This window comes from Trichechus manatus, unplaced genomic scaffold (genome assembly GCF_000243295.1).
Source record: "Trichechus manatus latirostris isolate Lorelei unplaced genomic scaffold, TriManLat1.0 scaffold00022, whole genome shotgun sequence".
NCBI classification, from domain to species: domain Eukaryota; kingdom Metazoa; phylum Chordata; class Mammalia; order Sirenia; family Trichechidae; genus Trichechus; species Trichechus manatus.
The window spans coordinates 18,786,022-18,808,303 of record NW_004443958.1 but is presented as its reverse complement, the minus strand read 5'-3'; the positions used below and the strand labels follow the sequence as shown (position 1 = coordinate 18,808,303).

The 22,282-nt window shown below is 38.6% G+C and overlaps 1 protein-coding gene across 2 annotated transcripts in view; it reads right to left on the bottom strand.

The window, feature by feature from the left end:
• The window catches only part of EFR3A (EFR3 homolog A), a 101,035-nt gene that overhangs the window by 67,100 nt on the left and 11,653 nt on the right, over positions 1–22,282 (bottom strand). The window lies entirely within an intron of this gene.

Below are 22,282 nucleotides of genomic sequence, written 5' to 3'. Positions count from 1 at the left end.
TATAAAATAGCTACTTAATAAAAATAGTAATTAAAAGAAACTAAAAGGCCCATTTTGCACTTAAGCAATAATGCCAGCACTGGTTAAACCAAAAAAAAAAAACAAAAAACAAATCTGTGTCATGGAATTGATTCTGACCCATAGCAACCCTACAGGACAGAGTACAATTGTCCCATAGGGTTTCTAAGGAGTGGCTAGTGGATTCGAACTGCTGACCTTTTGGTTAGCTGCCAAGCTCTTAACCACTGCGCCAGTAGGGCTCCCAGCACTGGTTAGGAAGCCTTAAAAAGCATATATACTGCAAATGGCTCTATAATTTGGGTAGACTACTTTGGAATGCAATTTAGCGATACATACAAAGGGTCATAAAATATCCCTATCCTTTAGTTGAGTAATTCCACATTTAGAAACTTCAGCTAAAGATTTTAAAACAAAGAGGTCAAAGAGCTATCTATATGCAAGAGGATGTTCCCTTTAGTTGAGTAATTCCACATTTAGAAACTTATTAAAGATTTTAAAACAAAGAGGTCAAAGAGCTCTACGCAAGAGGATGTTCCCTGCAGTGATTATATCTATGTTAAAGACAACAACAACCCAAAGCCTGCAGACTAAAAGCCTACCCACAGCAGAATAAGGCAGAATAGAACACTATGTTGGGTCCATGACACTTTTGTAGCTCAGGCCCTTAGAAGTTACGTGACGCACGGCACCTTAAACTCGCTATACGCCAGACTGTTTACCACATTAATCTACTTACCCTGTATCTCCAGTTCTATCTGACCCTGCGAGGTATGTACTGGTACCTAGTTTACAAATGAAGAAACTGAAGTTCAGAAAGATTAAGAAAGTTCCTTAAGGTCATAAGATCTTAAATCTGCTCCAGAATAACTATCTCTTGGAAAAAAATCTATATTATATATGAGTCAGACACAATGATTTCCAAATAAGAATCAACAAGTGTTTACAGTAAGTCTGAAAATGACTGTCCACTCCTAGCACAGTAATACACATATCTACATGATGTATCATATAAGGAACTACAAGAGAGGGAGAAAAATCTTTAAGTCCAGGAATTTCAAAAGCTGCCTCAAGGCTGTTCTATATATTTTCAGTTCTTGTTATCTTGGAAAAAGCAATGGATTTTGATCTAGAAGGACGGAGTTCATTCCAATTTTCTTTCACTTAAGCGGGTACGTAACCTTGGGTAAGGCACACTGGCTATCTGGAAAGAACTATTCAAGTAGAAGAGATCAGTTTTCTTGTTCTAAAACTCAAAACTTAGCAGTAATGCTGGTCTGGAGCCATTATACAATTATCCCCATGATTTACGAAACTGGGGGTGGGGGTGCATTTGTATGTATTTAGTGACCAAAACATGAGAAAACACTTGAACTAGAAGACAACTTGGTCTTAAGCATCACTTTGCTACCTTACTGAGTAACCTTATTCAAGAAGCAACTTCTCCAGATTCAATTTTCCTCACGAAGTATGCACCATTCATTCACGCGGTCATACACCAGTGTCACTGAGGGCCCAGCACCACGGACCCAACCAAACAAGACTTTGCCTGCAGTCCAGACTCACAGTAGAGTGGAGCCGTTAGTCACTAAAAGCAAGAGAGAGTTAAGATATGTGCAGGACCTTCAGTGATCACACAGCTCTGTGCATACAGTATTTAATCTTGCCAGCAACCCTGTGAGGTGCTATTATCATTACCACTTTACAGGAGCAGGAACTGTGGCAGAATTGATCAAGTAATGAACTCAACAGGAAATAACTAGGCAAAAGGCCAGTGTTTAAAAGTTCATGCTCTGCCCACAACATCTAAATATTAGTGGTCAAATCAAGCAATATCCAAATATTTAATTTGTACCTACTACGTGACTATTAAGGAGCCCTGTTGGCCCAGTGGTTAAAGCGCTCGGCTGCTAACAAAAGGTCAGCAGTTTGAACCCACGAGCCACTCCATAGCAGAAAGATGTGGCAGTCTGCTTCCATAAAGAATTACAGCCTTGGAAATCCTATGGGGCAGTTCTTCTTTTTCCTATAGGGTAGCTATGAGTCAAAATCTACCTGAAGGCAGAGGGTTCGGTTTTGAGCTACTGTCAAAAAAGAATAAGTATTCCAGAATACTTAATTGTGCTCATGAGGAACCTGTACATAGACCAAGGGGCAGTCATTCAAACAGAACAAGGGGGTAATGCGTGGTTTAAAATCAGGAAATGTGTGCATCAGGGGTATATCCATTCACCATTCTTATTCAATCTGTATGCTCAGCAATCAAAGCCCAGAGAAGCAGCAGTCAGGAAATCAAACAGCTTATTGCATTGGGCAAATCTGCTGCAAAAGACCTCTTTAAAGTGTTAAAAACTAAAGATGTCACTTTGAGGACTAGGGTGCACCTGACCCAAGCCATGGTATTTTCAGTCGCCTCATATGCATGCGAAAGCTGGACATTGAATAGGGAAGACCTAAGAAGAACTGATGCCTTTGAATTATGGTGTTGGTGAAGAATACTGAATACACCAGAAGAACAAACAAATGTATCTTGGAAGAAGTGGAGCCAGATGCTTCTTAGAAGCGAGGGTGGTGAGACCTCATCTCACTTACTCTGGACGTGTTATCAGGAGGGACCAGTCCTTGGAGAAGGCCATCATGCTTGGTAAAGTAAAGGGTCAGCTAAAAAGAGGAAGACCCTCAATGAGATGGACTGACACAGTGGCTGCAATGATGGGCTCAAGCATAGCAACGATTGTGAGGATGGTGCAAGACGGGGCAGTGTTTTGTTCTGTTGTACACAGGGTCGCTGTGAGTCGGAAACAATTCGATGGCACCTAACAACAACAATTCAGTAGTATATACTTGGGCAGTATACGCTAATAAAATAAAATGTTATCCATTTTTCAGGATATTTTCTACCTTAATAGAAGAAAAAAATTCCAAAGATTCCACTAGGAGATCGTTCAGATTAAAACACCAAAATACTTGAACTCTGATTTTTAGAGTCCAAAAAACAAAACACAGGTCTGATTACTGAAGAAAAAAAAGAGTGGCAGCCAAATTAACAAAATTCATATTTCTGTATGTACTGGCTATACCTAATATGAAAATACTTCCAATAAATATTAATACTCATGATGAAATAAATTAAAATCATTTATGTATTCACTGGTTCTCATAAATAGGAAACGGAGCTAAGTATTGCAATGATGAAAGAAGCTTGTAACTGGATAAGAAGATTACGGTGAACAGTTTGCTAGCATTAATGCAAGACCAAATATAGTAAATTCAAATTGCTATTATAGCAAAGAGACTGCAAATGGGCTGAAAAACAAGTCCTAATGCTTCAAGTATCCAGTCAGAATGGTAAACTTTGTTATTTTTGATAAGAGAAAATTCTTAATAAACAAGTAAGTTTCACTTACATTATTTGACCCTTTCTGATATCATGCATTGCTTTCATTTTAAAGGGGCTTTAAAAAATGTGAACTTACAATACAAACAACTTTGCATTTTCAGGAAAGCTTAGGTCTACTGGGGGAGACAAAGAAGTCAGAAGACCAAAGTCAAGCAGGTAGCATGGGCAGTGTCGGAGCCCGTGCTTCAGAGTCAGACAGCTCTTGGGGTTGAACCCAAGGTCTCTCACTGTTTGGCTGGGGGAAGCTGGGCCGGTTACTTCATCTTTCTCCATTTATGTTTCCTCATCAGTAAAACAGGTGTAATACTGCCTTCTTCATAATTACAGTAAAAATTCAGTATAATTGTATGTAAAGTTCTCATCAAGGGTCTAACATATTCATTCAATAAATAAAACATTCAGTAAAATGGTAGCTATTATTAGTAATGCAGAAAAGTTAAATACAAGAATGGAGGGAAGCAGAAGGTACACGAAAGCCCTTGAGATAGCACTCCCCACAGTGGGAAAACCTCTGCTGTAGACTAATCATTTAAAAATCACATCGCATTTTATGTATGGTTCATAACAAGCTTTCAACATTAGTACCAGCAGTGGTAACTGCTATTTCTGAACAGGATGTGTGCAGCACTACACTGAGTACTTCAAAGACATCGTTCACCTCCTCCCAGAGCAACTCTATGTGGTGCTTATTATAACCTCCATTCTCTAACTGAGGACGCAGAGGCTCAGAGAGGCACCCCTGCGCAATATCACACAGCTAGTAAGAGGAGCTGAGCTTCCAAGCCCAGACCTGATGACTTCAAGGGGTGACTGCACACTAAAGTCAAGTACCAATTTTTAAGATACTAGCTTTCTACTAACCATGAACCACGGACAAGACCACAGGAATGTTTGTGACACCAGAAGAGGTACACACTACCACAGAGGGAAATAAATGCTTATGGTGACACCCTCCTGACCACTTACTATAAAGGAGAAGCTAACAACTACTGAGAAGACAGATGAAACTAGGTAAACATTTTTCAATTTACTTGGGTTTCTATAAAACAACATACTAAAGGTAATGTAAGGCAATGACAGGGCAGTAATTATCATAAAAGAAATTACTCTGTAAACTATCTTAAATCAGAGAATAGTACACATATAACCATCACAAGAACAAGTGAAATAAAATCATTGGACCTACTCAGGCATAGAAATGTGGTTGACTCCCTTGGTGAAGTAAATTCATAAGGCTTTTCAAGGTCAGCTGCAGGTACTTGAACATAGTCTTTCATGTTGTATGAGAATGTTTTCTAGTTGATCCTCCTGCTTCTAGGTCCTTTTACCTACTGTTTAGGAAGCACCTTGTTCTCTTTACTTGTAATTAATTAGCAGAGGGTTCTAAAGTACTGTAGCTTATCTAACTGGTCACTGACATCAAATATAAAGCTATCAAGAGCTTGATAATATCTGTATCAAATTCTGCTAGCAAGGCCAAATAGCTTAAATAAGGTACTATTAAAGTACTTGTATTGCTAGTTTAATGAAAACAAAACAAAATACATCTTCCTGACTGCTTAAATAAGTTTAAATAAGAAAATATACCTATTTATTCCTTTTTTTCCTTAAAGCATTTAATTCCTCCTCATCCTAGCTTCTGATCCCTTCCAACAAATTTCTCACTTGAGCTCCAATACCATCTATTTTTGACCTCTTCATAATCTTCTCTGTCCCCAAAGAAAAAAAGGAAAGGGCTAAATATATCACAGAAAGCCTCAAGCAACTGGCAAGACTGACCAATATGAGTTCTTCCTTTATGGTTAATTACTTTAGGTACATAAAGGAGAAGGCAATCCATTATTCTCCTCCTAAAGCATGTGGAACTCAGGACCTTGATGATGATACAGTAGGAGGAAGAGAGACAGAAGTCTCGAGTGGGATAACTAACCCATAGGAAAATGGAACTCAAGCACAGTGGAAGACAGAAATTACCACCAAACAAGTTCCAGGCTGCAAATTATAGTAGTGGACAGATAGGCTCGTGGGGCAATCTGCTCAATAAGGTTCTCTGAGTCTTAGTCAGTAAACAGGAAAGTCCTACTACTTACTTCTCAGGGTTAGCAGTACAAAGTAATCAAATAAGAAGTACTCTGAATACAGAAGCTATTGTAAAAACATTTAACATGCTTTTTTTTGGCAAGTTTTACACACTCCTAAATGAACCATTTCTTCTTTAAAGACAATTTCTTCTCCTTCACTCCCCTAACACTATCCTCATGTGGATTACCAACATCTCCTAGTCCACATACAAGAATGAGATAGGCTGACCTCTAGGAGAGGAAACATCCTCAGTCTTTGATGTTGAGGCATCAGAATTTGTTTTTGGTCCATCCTGACTCAGTCATTCATAGAAGGACTTGAGCAGCTGCACTGAGAACCTCACAGCTGAACTGACTGTAGCATGGATCAGACACATGGGCACACAAAGGTGCAAGAATTCTACCCAACGCGAACCAAAAATTCTAAGCGGTTGGTCCACCTGTGAGTACTTTTGGTTTGTCAGGACACTTGCTTTCCTCTGAAATTCTACAAGTTTGGGAACTTGGATAATTTATAAAGACCCCTTTTTAAATAAGTGACACTTTCAACTAATCATATTACCCAAATGATCATTTAAATCTATCTGGAAATATTAATGTCTCTGTTACTGAATTCACCACCACCATGGCACTGGCAACTTGGGAATAGAGCTATCCTCCAAAACTCAACCCACTGCCGTTGAGTTGATTCCGACTCACAGCGACCCTATAGGACAGAGTAGAACTGCCCCACGGAGTTTCCAAGGAGTTCCTGGTGGATTCGAACTGCCAACCTTTTGGTTAGCAGCCCTAGCACCTAACCACTACACCACCAGGGTTTCCATCTCCAAAACTCAAGTGCTACGTTAATAACACTGTCACTGGAGTTGAAGAATGCTTACATCCTATTACAGAAACTGGGTCTATATACTGACTGTATGACTCTGAATTAGGTTTGTTTCATCATCTTTAAAAGGAGAGAATAATGGTATTTATATCAAACCCTGGTGGCGTAGTGGTTAAGAGCTACGGCTGCTAACCAAAAGGTTGGCAGTTTGAATCCACCGGGCACTCCTTAGAAACCATATGGGGCAGTTCTACTCTGTCCTGTAGGGTCGCTATGAGTCGTAATCGACTTGACGGCAACGGGTTTGGTTTTCTCGGTTATGCAGCAACTGGAGCCCTGGCACAGGGTTAAGAGATATGTGGCTGCTAACCAAAAGGTCGGGAGCTCGAATCCACCAGCTGCTTCTTGGAAACTCTATGGGGCAGTTCTACTCTGTCCAACAGGGTCACTATGAGTCAGTTAAACTATTTTATTTAATTTGTATATGTGATGTATCGAGAATCCGTTGACTTATTTATTGTTCACTAAATGTCATACTTTAAAATGGCAGTGGCTTTGATTATTGGAATTTAGTCTTTATGTTACAGCCTCACTGCATATTTCTCTGTATATTTCTATCATGGTACCTGTAACATTTCATTGCACTTCTTTGTATATATGTCTGTCTTTACTGCTAGAATATGAGTCCCTCAAACACAAAGCCCACGTATCTTATTTGTTGTTGTGCATGCCTGACATGTAGCAGGCATTTACAAAAATATCTCTTCACTAAATGAGTGAGGACCCAAAGTTCACTGGTATATGAAATGAGATTAATATCTGCTCTGATAGGTGCTATAAAAGTCAAATAAAATAATGGTAAAGAAAGTATAATGCATACCGCAAAATGCTAAATAAATGCCAGAACAATATGATGTCTCCAACAAACAGATGACAGTGTCAACTGAATCCATTCAAGTTTTATTTTTAGGTCTAGTGGAGGCCACCAGTAATCAAGGTGAAATGACACAGGCTATTTTTCTATTAGAATATTTTAAAAATCTATCACTTTTAGATCTCTAGCTCTGTGGTATCCAAAATCCTTTAAAAGAGTCTGCCTCACATATATTTCCTTCAAGATTAACATTAGAAGTCATGTTATGTATTCAGTTAGCGTCTGAAAGACATTTGTTTCACATAATTAAAAACATTTAGTAATATTACAGTCCCACTCACACAGACCCCTTTTCAAGTACCAAAACACTTTGTACACACAACACACATAAACACACACACATACATACATGGAGTGCATATATATAAATAATGCCTATAATGTAAGTGTTATTCTTGTACTTCAACAAACAAGTACAGAGTACTGTGCTAAGAAGAGCTATAGGGAATTCTACTTGAAAAAACAATGGTTTAAAAATAAAATTATAAAACAAGATTTGGAAAGCACCAGAGGACAAGAGCTATCCACTGACAAATGGACCACACAGCCATAAGGCCCACAGAAGTTCAGGTGGGAAAAAGCACACAGGGCTCAAGTGAAAAGAAGTGGACATAGCACTGAAGTGGGATGGTGAGGGCTCCCTAAGGAATGAGCAGAACTACAAGGATAAACTTGGGTCGGTGAAGGGTAACTGCACTCAAATAGAACAATGCAAGCATCATCGTGGAGGACACATGGAAAAATCAAAATGCATATTCTAATGACCCAGAGTATAGGAAAAAAAGAACGTGGGAGGTGTCATAGGGAGCATCAAATAGGGCTGGTGACTAATTAGATAAGAGGTCAAAAGAAAGGGAATGAAATGGAGTCTTATCTTCAGGAAAGTGTTCCCTCTAAAAGGATTTTAATCCATTAGAGGAGTATTTTATTACACAATTCTTTCCACATGTAATTCTATATGTTCTCTCCTTCCATTCTCAATTTCACTACTTGTTCTTTATCCCCAGGCACATAAACCTTACAGAAAAGAGGACAATAAAGGCAAGCAAAGGGGTTAGAGCTCCAATTTGTTTTAAAAGTTGGGCTTCTCTCTTCATTGCGATACTTTATGCTACAATACACCTAACACAGATAAAACTCTAGCACATTTTTCTGAACTACTTACTTAAGATACTCTGTAGAAAAAGAACGATTTCTGAGTCAACTATTGGTTAACTTATAGTCGACATCTATTCCCCCCCCCCATTATTGCAATGTTTAACAGAAAAAGTATTAATAGAACTTACTCTCGTACTGCTTGCTGTGTGCCACCGAGTCAACTCTGACTCACAGCGACCCTACAAGACAGAGTAGAAGTGCCCCATAGGACTTCCAAGGCTGTAGTCTTTACGAAACCAGGCTGCCACATCTTTCTCCCAAGGAGTGGCTGGTGGATTAGAACTGGCAACCTTTTGTTAGCAGCTGAGCGCTAAACCACATTCTCCTACTTAGAAGTAATTTATAGACTCACATCTAGATTTAACCTTACTATATACTGTCATATTTATCTGAAAAAAATTACTCAGCAGAGTTACCAAGGACAAGGGCAATAACATACACTAGTCCCCCCTTATCCGTGGGGGATACATTCCAAGACCCCCAGTGGATGCCTGAAACTGCAGACAGTACTGAACCCTACATATGCCATGTTCTGTCCCCTACATACATACCTATAATAAAATTTAATTTACAAATCAGGCATAGTAAGAGAGTAATAACAATAACTAATAATACAACAACTATAAGAATATACTATAATAAAAGTTATGTGAACGATGGAGCGGAACGGCGTGAGATTTCATCATGCTACATACTCATTTAACATTTTTGAACTGCAGTTGACTGCGGGCAACTGAAACCGTGGAAAGTGAAACCAAGGGTAAGGTGACTACTGTACAGAATAATCCTGAGTTTTAGAGAACATGATTTGGAACGACTTTGTTCAAAAAGCTTCTGGAACCATCATTTGCTAAAAAAAAAATCCACACATATTAAAATCAGAAAATATAATTTCCTATTCATCTCATCCTGGCTTAGTTTGCAAAACCAGTAAGAGGCGATAACAGCGGATGACACAGAAACCAGAGCTGCGACTAGGAAAGCGCTCAGACTCTGTCATCACTACCCTAGCACATAGCATGTGGTCATCTCTACTTCTAAGACGCTACCCTGGACCCTGCCGTGCCACAGACCTTCTCCAAATGAGCTCAGGTGACAGAGTCTGGGCAAGGGGAGTACACCGCTCCTGTGTTGCAATCTCCAGAGGTAAGTAGTTAAATGAGGCACAATTGAAAACTGAAATAGTACGTGATTTCCTTTTTTAATATATAAAATATTGACTAATATCCTCTACGATAATGACGGCACTGTTAGAATTATAAAAGGAATTATGTTTCTCTATGTGTAATTGTTCTAAAAATAAAACACTATTTGAGCAATTATTTTCCTCTTGAATCCAAACCACAGTACTATCACACTGATATTTGCTTTGCACAACAAATATATTCTGGGGGGAAATTTTTGTACAGGTCTATGATAAAAGTGGAGCCCTGGTGGCACGGCGGTTAAGAGCTTTAACTGCTAACCAAAAGGCTGGCAGTTCAAATCCACCAGCCGCTCCGTGGAAACACTGTGGGCCAGTTCTACTCTGTCCTACTGAGTTGCTGCATCGGAACTGACTCGACAGCAGTGGGTTGGTTTTTTGGTGGTTTAAGATAAAAGTACAGCCAGAATGCTCCTTAGAAGCAAGGACGGCGAGACTTCGTCTCATGTTATTTTGGACACGTTATGAGGAAGGACCGACCAGTCCCTGGACAAAGACATCATGCTTGGAAAAGTAGAGGGTCAGCAAAAAAGAGGAAGACCCTCAACGAGATAGAATGACACAGTGGCTACAACAGTAGGCTCAAGCATAGCAACGATTGTGAGGATGGCGCAGTACCGGGCAGTGTTTTGTTCTGTTGTACACAGGGTTGTACATAGAAATAACATGTTGTACATAGGAATATGAGTCGGAAGCAACTTGATGGCACCTAACAAGAAGATAAATGCTGGGGATAATGATTACGAAGGAAAAGGAAAGGAAAGGTAAATCAGACTTCACAGAATTTATAATAAAAGTGAAAACGCAAAATACTGAGCATTAATGTATCTTAAGAATCCTACTAAAACACAGTCTAACAAAAACTCTAGCAAGCAATAAATAAATAAATAAATAAATCTCTTGTGGAATTTAGTGCCCAGCTAGGGAGCCAGTTGGCAGAGTCATTAAGAGTGCTGACAGTCTCCATTTCTGGACTACACTTCAAAAAAATCAGTATCTTTTGGATCTTTCTACAGGAATTTCCTTCCCACTTCTCAGAGCAAAGTTCGGTAAATACACAAAATTAAAAAGCTACTCAAGAGCCAATACAAGATTATTTTACTTAAAAAAAAAAAAGTTTTCAACAATAATCAAAAACTGAGATCAATGTATATCCAATAGCTGACAGTCCTTCTTTCACTTGAAAAAGGACACAAAATACTGAACTTACAACTTTCTCTTTAGTTATCCTGCTTGTAGGTACAGAATTTTCTGTAAATAACTCTTAAACAACCTGAACAAAATTTCATGGAACACCACAGAATACTGCTTTGTAAGTGTCTTTTTGAAAAGGGAGATTCACATTTATACTTACTGTTTTGTTATAACAATGCCTGGACATAGTTAATGGCCCAGAAATTCTCACCTATTTCAAAACTAGTTTGAAAGGGCAAAAAAGCTTGAGATGGCTGAAACCTTCCATAGTTCAAATATTCCACATACAAAAAGCAAAAATTCTCACCAAAAATAAAGATGCAACTAGCAATACTTGTTAGAAGACACTCAAGCTTGGGGGTCCACGAAATAATCACTTTAGAAATCCAAATACAGAAAGTGCCATCAACATTAATCCAACAAAAGACGAGCTTGTAGAGGCCCTGCCAGGACCCTATGGACAAGTGAAGCCAAGAACTCAATTTAGGAGTCACTGATTTAGACAGTTCCAAGGTCCAAGGGTGCTTATAGAATTTAGCATCTTGAGAGTGACTGAGGGTGCTATTAGTAATTATGCCAGGACCAACAGCATAAACTCTGTCCCAGGCAAACCAGAGCATATGATTATTGTACTTAATTCTCTCTGATTGCTTACTGGGACATGTCTACAGGCATCAAACAAAGTAGTCAAATTTTTGGTTACAGCCACAAAATAAGAACAAGTTGCCAGCCAGGGCAGATAAAAGAGAAAAATAAGGGAAAAAAGAAACATGAAGACTGGTTTAAAGAAAAGAAAAAAAAAAACAAGTTTACTGAGTTTTACTTCTACAAGTATCCAACAACTGCCGTTATTGGTTGCTGTCGAGTCGACTCTGACTCATGGTGACCCCAGTGTGTACAGAGTAGAACTGCTCCATAGTGTTTTCAAAGCTGTGACCTTTCAGAATTGACTCAGAGGCAATGGGTTTGGTTTTGGTTTAAGTGTGCCCTTTGAGCAATCTGAAGCATCTCCTGGAGTACTTCAAAACTGAATATTCTCTGGCCTCAATCTCTGGGTGGGGGGGGGGACCAGAATTCCTATTTCTAAAAAGCATCTCCCCTACCACGGCCCTCATGGACACCCAAGTTTGGGAGCCACTGCTCTCGAGAGCCACACCCCTTATATGATTTAAAGAATTAAGTATATGACATTTACATATCATGTACTTATTTGGGACAATGTCCTTATTTAAGTTGTGCAACAGAGAAGTTACACTACTGGCTCAATCCATACGATCTTATACACTACAATAAATGAATCGTGTATAATACTACATATGACACCAAATGAGTGATAGAAATAATAAATGCCAGGACATTCAGAGAAGACTTAACAGAAGATGCGGCTGTGATAAAGACCTATCCCTGTCAACAATGCGCCAGTATCTGCGGCTGAGATCTCTAGAATTTTGGAATTTTTCTTTTTCCTAAAAGATTCCTCTAGTTGCTTATCTGTATTTCATATCATTGTGTCCTTAAAATTATCATAGTCCCTGAGATTTGTTTAACATACAATGGCTAGAGAAAGGGCTACATTCTTTGGGGGAACTATTCCCCGGTCCCTCTTTTCCTTTGAGAAGACTTATGCTATAGCAGAAAAGGAGGAATGACTTATTTTACCAGTGAGTCTGGAAGATGGAACTGAGCAAGTTCTAAAATGTAGGCGCTAAATTTGTCTTGTCCACCTCTGTATCTTCAGCACCTGCCTAGTGCCCAGCACACAGTAAGTGTTAAATACCTAGGTGCTGAATGAATCAATCAATGAATGAGCCAGAGCTTTGAACTCTCAGCGGTTTCTCTTTCAGATCTGCATTCTGCCAGTCACTTTTTTCCTGCTTCTCTGTGATAGGAATGCTCCTTAGAAGCAAGGATGGAGAGACTTGTTATCAGGAGGGATCAGTTCCTGGAGAAGGACATCATGTTTGGTAAAGTAGAGGGTCAGTGAAAAAGAGGAAGACCTTCAATGAGATGGACTGACACAGTGGCTACAACAATGGGCTCAAGCATAACAACGATTCTGAGGATGGCACAGGACTGGGTAGTGTTTAGTTCTGATGTACACAGGGTCAGTATGAATCAGAACCAACTTGACAGCACCTAACAACAACATGTTATAAACAAATTTGGGTCTGGATTCCTGTCTGTCTGTACTAAGAAGTTTCAGTCCACAGTGCCTCCTTGCAAATTTAACGTACTCTGAAATCATAACAATTTTTATGCAGTTCTCTGGATGTTCTTTGTTTTACATTAGTGGTCAGAAATGGGGTGCAATGCATTATCTGCACACAAAAGCTAAATTGAAAGTTTTGCCCTAATTCATGATTCTGCAAAAATGAACTGCTGTTAAGTTTGACTAATTATAGATGGATTGTGGTACCGTGTATGTGAAGGCTACTAGATGCAACTTGGAGCCCTGGTGGCGCCGTGGTTAAGAGCTTGGCTGCTAACCAAAAGGTCAGCAGTTCAAATCCACGAGCTGCCTTGGAAACCCTACGGGCAGTTCTACTCTGCCCTATACGATTGCTATGAGTCAGAACTGACTCGACGGCATCGGGTTAGATGCAATTTATAATGTTTAAATAAAAAAAAAATCATTCTTTAAGTTAAAAAAACGCTTAGCACAGAATGTGTAACACGGTTTAAGTGTTAAAATATTAGGTTATCATTCAAATATTTAAAGGATGTCATGTAAAAGAGGGATCAGTCTGTGATGTCCTCAAAGGATAGAACTTGGATATTTAAAAAAAAAACCAAACCCACTGCCATTGACTCCAGCCCATAACAACCCTATAGGACAGAGTAGAACTGTCCCATAAGGTTTCCAAGGAGCAGCTGGTGAATTTGAACTGCTGACCTTTTGTTTAGCAGCCGAGCTCTTAACCACTGCACCACCAGGGCTCAGAACTTGGATATAACCAGTCAAAACTATTCAGAGCTCACTGAGAGCTTCCACACAGGACCATCTGTCAGCCGCTGTCAAGACTCTTCCCAGCAAGAGGTGAGATTAAGTGACCTCTTTAAGGTTCACTCTAACTCTAAATGCACATGACATTACAACTCAAATGTAAACATATCAATAAATAACGATTATGCGGAAAACATTCTACAAGGTACTGTGGAAGGCACAAAAAAGACCAGCAATAGAAAATATTTACCAAGGACTCCCATGTTTGAAAGGGTAGAAGACCCACACATAAACCGTATTAACAAAATATAAATGAGAAATTAAATTCTAACTGGAATAGTCTCAAAAAGCTTCTTAGAGGATGTGAAAAATGAGCTTAGCTAAGCATGAACAGAAAATGAGTAGGATAGACAACTTCTTAGAAACTGGAGGGAGGAAGAGCTTTGTGACCTGGGCTGATTAGGAAAAGCTTTTCATTGCTGGAGATCTGAGCTATGAGTCAGCCTTTGGAGAACGGGAAGAAAACGAACAGAGGGGGCAGGGGTATTCCAGGAGGGCCGAGGAAAACAAGGGATGTTCTGGAGCAGTAAACTGACTACCCTGGCTGAACTGGAGATTTAGCTTTGGGCTCTAGAAGGAAAAACAAACAAACAACCCCCCCCGACACACACACCCAGAAAGGTAAATTAGCAGTAGCTGTACAAATGTCTATATTAATATATAGTTCTCTATCCTTGAAATTTTAGAAGATCCTGGGTACATGGATGAGAATTTCAATGTCACTTTGTAGGCAACGTGAATAATTCTCAGTGTTTGAGTAGGGCAGTAGGATGAAGAAAACAATGCAATTATGAGATTAGTATGTTGACTGTTTAAAAAAACTACCTGGTGAAAAATTTAAGATAATCACATTAACAACTATGAGGGAAAACACAGAAGCAAGGACAAAGTAAGGTATGGAGACCTGTCAATTAAAACCCGATTTAGGACAACGATATCGAATGCATTTCATGTACTTAGCACAGCATAAAGAGTAGACTTTTAAAAATATAATCATATTTTTAGATTCTGTTAAAATAGCTGAAGTTTAATTAGATGTTTATTAGTGTTATTTCTGAATACATAAAATTGTTCAGGGGAGTACCTAGAAATGATTCCTATGGTATGAAAAACAAATAATCATATTTTGGTAATAACTTCTATGCTGGTCCTTAATTTTCACGAGAAACAATCCAATAAAGATCATTTTTTATGACCTAAAAGGGGAGATCTGAATAGCAACTGTTGGCATTAGTAGGAAATAGCAATTACAGTAAAGTAAACCAAGAGGGATTTAGAACACAAGTTAAATGTCAAAAATGCTAACTGCTGTTCTGCAGAATTTGATATTTTTTTTCTTTTTATTGTACTTTAGGTGAAGGTTTACAGAACAAATAGTTTCTCATTAAATAGTCAGTACACATATTGTTTTATGACATTAGTTAACAACCCCACAATATGTCAACATTCTCTTCTTTTTTTTTGGTGAAAATATACATAGTCAAAGATACACCATTTGAAAAAAGAATTTGAATTTTTAACTACTCAAAGAAAGATTTGTTTGTTTCCAAATGCCGTCAAGTTGATCTGACTCACGGCGACCCCACGTGTGTCAGAGCAGGACTGTGCTCCATAGGGTTTTCAATGGCTGATTTTTCAGCAGTAGATCACCAGGTCTTTTTCCTGGGGCCTTTGGATAGGCTTGAACCTCCAAACTCTCAGTTAGCAGCTGAGTGTGTTAACCACTCAGGAGCTCCCAAAGAAAGAATAAACTTACTAAATCTACCAAAGTCAATTTCAAAATCTATTTTATTTATCTATATTTCTATTAATACTTTTGTAAGTCAAAGAACACTGCTTTGTAAGCAAAGCTGAGGTGAAGGCACTGAAGATTTGTAAGAAGTTCTTCCCACTGCACACTGGCGAAGAAGGTTACATAGGAGTTGTTACCTAGTTAGCTAATGTGGCTTTTCATTTTTTTCTCATTTTTATGCTTTAATACCCCCTCCTTCTGAATCAACTCATCATGCAGGTGACAAAAAAGTCTACTGAAGTTCTCGGTATAGAAAACACTTCATACTAAAACCAGATTAATCCTTAAAGTTCAAGTCTAGACTGACAATAACAGCCTTTTATTCTTCCTTGGAAAGAGTCTGAATATGGTATTTCCAATTTCCCAAAGTAAAAACAAAAAAAAAGAAAGCCTGACATTTTCCCAGATGCCTCTGAAAAATCTGTGAAGTTTATATAAGATAAAAAGAACACACTAGAAGGAATATAAGTACTAAACATTTTATTGTATGCCGCAAATACATTAAAAATGTAATGGAAAAGGTTATTAATATGGTATCCACAATTACACAATTTAAAAGATAGTCCATTCAGAGTACATTTATAAAAATTTAAATCACTTATTTTAAAAAACGTACGATTAATAATTTTTAGACTTACACGGACATAAACACACATATATTTAAAAATTAGAAAAATGATGTAGTTATACTTTGACAAAATTAAAATCTTTCCAATTTATGTCTCACTGATAAGCTCAGCCTTACATCCTCCACATTAGAAACGGAACACTCACAGCTCTCAAATCAAGCCCCCAATTTTTTCATTCTAATGCATTTGCTCATACCATTTTATGTGCACAGAATACCTGTGCCTTAAAAAAAAATGGTATGGATAACATAAATTCTGTAGTGAGATAATACGCACTCCAATTACAAAAAGCTTCTGGGGGCGAAATCTATTTTAAGTTGTAGAACAGAAGGTTTAACAATTTAAAACATAACTCATAACAGTGAATGGGCAAAAAAAAAAGAGAAAAAGCAAGAAGCAAAAGGAACTTAAAAGAAAATTTACAACAAACTGTTGAAGAAGAAAGACAAAGAGTCTAAAATTAAGCATAATTTTTTTTCTGGAAAACCAAGGCAAATGTTGACAATCAGGGCAGGTGGGAGAGTTCTAAGTTGTTAAGCTCAGGTATATTAATTTGTGGTACCAAAGTTATCCATTTATCCATTTATTAGAATAAATGGAGGACTAAAGCCAGATGTTAAGATAATTTTTTAAAAACAATGGACAAGTGTTGTGGGTTAAATTGTGTCTCCCAAAAAGATATATTGAAGTCATAACTGCCCCCACCTATAAATGTGATCTTACTTGGAAATAGGGTCTTTGTAGATGTAATCAAGTTAAAATGAGGTCATAGTGAATATTGGGGTACGCGCCGAATTCAATTGACTGGTGTCCTTATAAGAAAAGAGAGATTTGGAGACATGGAGGGAAGAAGGATTGTGCAGACAGAGGTGGAGATTGGGTTTATGCTGCCCGAAGCCAAGGAATGCCAAGGATTGCCAGAAAACACCAGAAGCTAGAAGAGACTGGGTAAGATTCTACCCTAGACTCCTCAGAGGGAACACAGCCCTGCTGACACCCTGATTTCGGACTTTCAGCCTCCAGAACTGTGAAAATAAATTCCTGCTGTTTTAAGGCACCCAGTTTGTGGTACTTTGCTGTGGCAGCCCTAGCAAACGAATACAAGTAAGATTTCATATATCATGTAGTCCAGTATATTCTAAACTGAGTAGATACGTACCATTCCTGAACTCATGTCAAACGTCAGAATGACTCCAAGTCAGCTCTCAGACAATTTAATTGACCCCTTGACAGTCTAATCACTCAAACTCAAACATTCCTTCCCGATTCCAATGGTAGAACACAAAATAACTAAGACAAAGAAAGAAGGAATTTTTGCTCAATTCCACCAATTTTCTTCAAGTTTAGGTAAATGAATGTTTAGTCTTAGGAAAAGAAAAAGTGAGTATACAATCAGTTTACATTAAATTTTAATAAATTTTATGATTTTAAAAAATAGAAACATGTTGTATAAGTAAAAAATCTGGTTCACTTTCATTTCAAATACATTGAATAATAAATGCAAGTATCCATAAGCACAAACTCTAGTTTCACAGATGCAGTGCAAAATACAGCAGAAAATCTCTAGTTCCTTGCATAGTGCCTGGGGTCTTAAGAGCTTGCAAGCAGCCATCCAAGGCACAACAATTGGCCTCTATTCGCCTGCAGCAGCAGAGGAAGAGAAAGAGTTAGGAATAGGGGGAAATAGAATGGCGATGAACAAATGCCTCCTTTGCCATGAGACCAGAAGATCGGGATGGTGCCTGAATACCATTACTGAAAATGGGATCAAAGATTCTCTAGAAGAATCCTAATCAAAAGAGGGTAAAATGTGGAACAGAATTTCAAATTTTCAAGGAATCCAGACTTCTGGAGCCATTGAGGCTGGATGAACCCCCCAAACTCTTGTCCTAAGACAATCTTTAAGCCTTAAACCAAAAATATCCCCTGAAGTCCTCTTTAAACAGAACAATAAGTTAGCTTATTTAGTAAAGAATGTTTGCCTTAAACATCGTGCTCTTCTGAAGAACTACCTATATGGATCAAATTGACAACAGCAACTCAAAAGGTCAGACAGAAGCTTAGCGGGCAATGAGTTCATGTCAATGGGGAAGAACAATTTGGAAAACGAGGGCAACAATGGCTGCACAACTTGAATGTAATCAATGCCACTGAACTGTATATGTAGAAATTGTTGAACTGGTTCATGTTTCAGCGATACTGATATATATACATATATATATAGAGAGAGGGAGTCCTGGTGCACATATCAGTCAGAATCAACTTGACAGCAACAGGTTTGATTTGCTGTATATATATGTGTGTGTGTGTATATATATATATATAAATTTTAAAAAATATATAACACACACATATATATACACACACATACACTAACAAGAAAAAAATCAGAAGACCTAATAAAATGGTGACCCCACAGGACAGAGCAGAACTGCCCCACAGGGTTTCCAAGGAGCAGCTGGAAGATTCGAACTGCTGATCTTCAAGTTAGGAGCCAAGCCCTCAACCACTGAGCCACCAGAGTTCCAATAAAATACCTACAGGGCTTGATCTACCCCAAAAACTCTGATTTTACCTATTCATCATCTGCCAGTCTGATTCTTTTAGAATGTATTCAACAAATTTCTGAGTGCTACTATATTCCAGATTTTATCTTACTTAATCCTCATAATATTCCTATCAGGTAAGTATCAGCATTTACACTTTATAAAGAGGGAATCAGAAGGTAAAAGTAATGTGCCCAAGGTTACACAGCAGAAGTGATGTATTCAGTTAAGAGCCTGTGCTCGTAACAGCTTATATATGACACTGCATTTCTAAGATGGTTGCTTTTTTTTTTTTTTTTTAAATAATCTGAACTATTTAACTTGGAGACTGAAACAACGTAGTCAAAATATTTTGCAGCTGCCAAAATATTGTACGATTGTTACTCCAGTTCTCCAAAGGTACAAAAATCAACTCAGATGGTGGAGAATGGAGAAGTGACACCCTAGTCAAGAATTTGTCATATGAGATGGAGAAACAAATCACCAACTTCATATGGAAAGGGAAGAGGCCCCGGATAAGTACTCCTGAAGAAGAAGAACAAAGCGGGAGGCCCATATTACCTGATTTTAGAACCTAATATGCCACCATGGTATTCAAAACAGCCTGGTACTGGTACAACAGATACACAGACCAATGGAACAGAATTGAGAAGCCAGACATAAATTCATCCACCTATGAGCAGCTGATATTTGACAGAGGCCCAAAGTCCATTAATTGGGGGAAAAGACAGTCTCTTTAACAAATGGTGTTGGCATAACTGGATAGCCATCTGCAAAAAAATGAAACAAGACCCATACCTCACACCATGCACAAAAACTAACTCAAAATGGATCAAAGACCTATATATAAAATCTAAAATGATAAAGATCACAAAAGAAAAAATAGGGACAACGCTAGGAGCCCTAATACATGGCATAAACAGAATACAAAGCATTAACAATGCACAAATACCGGAAGAGAAACTAGATAACTGGGAGCTCCTAAAAATCAAACACTTACGCTCATCGAAAGACTTTACCAAAAGAGTAAAAAGACAACCTACAGAGTGGGAAAAATTTTTGGCTACAACAAATCCAATCAGCGTCTAATCTCTAAAATCTACAAGATATTGCAAAACCTCAACAACAAAAAGACAAATAACCCAATTTAAAAATGGGCAAACGATACGAACAGGCACTTCACTAAAGAAGACATCCAGGTGGCTACCAGATACATGAGGAAATGCTTACGCTCATTAGCCATTAGAGAAATGCAAATCAAAACTACAATGAGATACCATCTCACCCCAACAAGGTTAGCATTAATCCAAAAAACACCAAAATAATAAATGTTAGAGAGGCTGTGGAGAGACTGGAACACTTACACACTGTTGGTGGGAATGTAAAATGGTACAACCACTTTGGAAATCTATTTGGCGCTTCCTTAAAATGCTAGAAATAGAAGTACCATACGATCCAGCAGTCCTACTCCTTGGAATATATCCTAGAGAAATAAGAGCTGTCACATGAATAGATACATGCACACCCATGTTCACTGCAGTGCTGTTCACAATAGCAAAAAGATGGAAACAACCTAGGTGCCCATCAACAGATGAATGGATAAATTATGGTATACTCACACAAGGAATACTATGCAATAATAAAGAACAACGATGAATCTGCAAAACATCTCATAACATGGATGAATCTGGAAGGCATTATGCTGAGTGAAATTACTTAGTTGCAAAAAGACAAATATTGTATGCGACCACTATTATAAGAACTCAAGAAATGATTTAAACACAGAAGAAAATATTCTTCAATGGTTATGAGGGTGAGGAGGGAGGGAAATGAGTACTCACTAACTAGATAGTCGATAAGAATTATCTTAGGTGAAGGGAAGGACAACACACAATACAGGGAAAGTCAACACAACTGGACTAAACCAAAAGCTAAGAAGTTTCGTGAATACAACCAAAAACTTAGAGGGACAGAGTAGCTGGGGAAGGGGTTTGGGGATCATGGTTTCAGGGGACATGCAGGTCAACTGACATAAGCAAAGCTTATTAAGAAAATGTTCTGCATCCCTCTTTCATGACTGGCATCTGGGGTCTTAAAAGCTAGTGAGCAGCCATCGAAGATGCATCAACTGGTCCCAACCCACCCAGAGCAAAGGAGAATGAACACCAAAGACACAAGGAAAGTATTAGCCCAAGAGACAGAAAGGGCCACATAAACCAGAGACTTCATCAGCCTGAGAACAGAAGATCTGGATGGTGCCTGGCTACCACCAATGACCGCCCTGACAGGGAACACAACAGAGGTCCCTGACACAGCAGGAGAAAAGTGGGATGCAGAACTCAAATTCTACTAAAAAGACCAGAATTAATTGTCTGACTGAGACTGGAGGGACCCCGGAAGACATGGCCCTTGGACCCTCTGTTAGCTCAGAACTGAAACCATTCCCGAAGCCATCTCTCCAAAGATTAGACTGGGTTACGAAACATAAAATGATACTTGTGAAGAGAGTGCTTTTTAGCTCTCAAGTAGATACATGAGACTAAACAGGCAGCTCCTGTCCGGAGGTGAGATGAGAAGGCAAAAAGGGACAGGAGCTGGCTGAATGGACATGGGAAATCCGGGTGGAAAGGAGGAGCGTGTGTGTGTAAATTTTTGTATGAGAAACCGATGTGAACTATAAACTTTCACTTAAAGCACAATGAAAAAATTGTGCATAATGCCTTCCAGGTTCATCCATGTTATGTTTTGCAGATTCATCATTGTTCTTTACTATTGCATAGTATTCATTGTGTGAGTATACCATAATTTGTTTATCCATTCATCTGTTGATGGGCACCTAGGTTGTTTCCATCTTTTTGCTATTGTGAACAAGTGCTGCAGTGAACATGGGTGTGCGTGTATCTATTCATGTGACGACTCTTATTTCTCTACGGTATATTCCAAGGAGTAGGATTGCTGGATCGTATGGTACTTCCACTTCTAGCTTTTTAGGAAGCACCAAATCGATTTCCAAAGTGGTTGTGCCATTTTACATTCCCACCAACAGTGTGTAAGTGTTCCAGTTTCTCCACACCTCTCTAACATTTATTATTTGTCATATGACAAAACTTTCCACTCCTGGAAATTATCTTCTTTTCTGTTATAAGTTATTCTAAGCTCTACAATGTCCCTAAGAATACAAGAACACATATGAAAGAAAAAATGAGAAGTCTTTGCTAAGCTGTTAGATTGCCTCCACAAAAAGTTACTGGTAAATTCCCAGCATGTCAGAACACTAGCAAAAGCTGCACAGAGCACTCACCAACGTTGCTACATCAGATAAAGGGGAAGAGAACTTGGTTCCTTTACAAACCAAAAACCAAAACCAATCCTGCTGCTGTAGATGGATTTCGACACATAGCAACCTTATAGACTCACAGCCAAATGACGGCTGGCTGTGGAGGAGGTCCTAAAGCCTTCACACCCACAGTGCCCTGTCACTTCCAGCTTGCAGCAA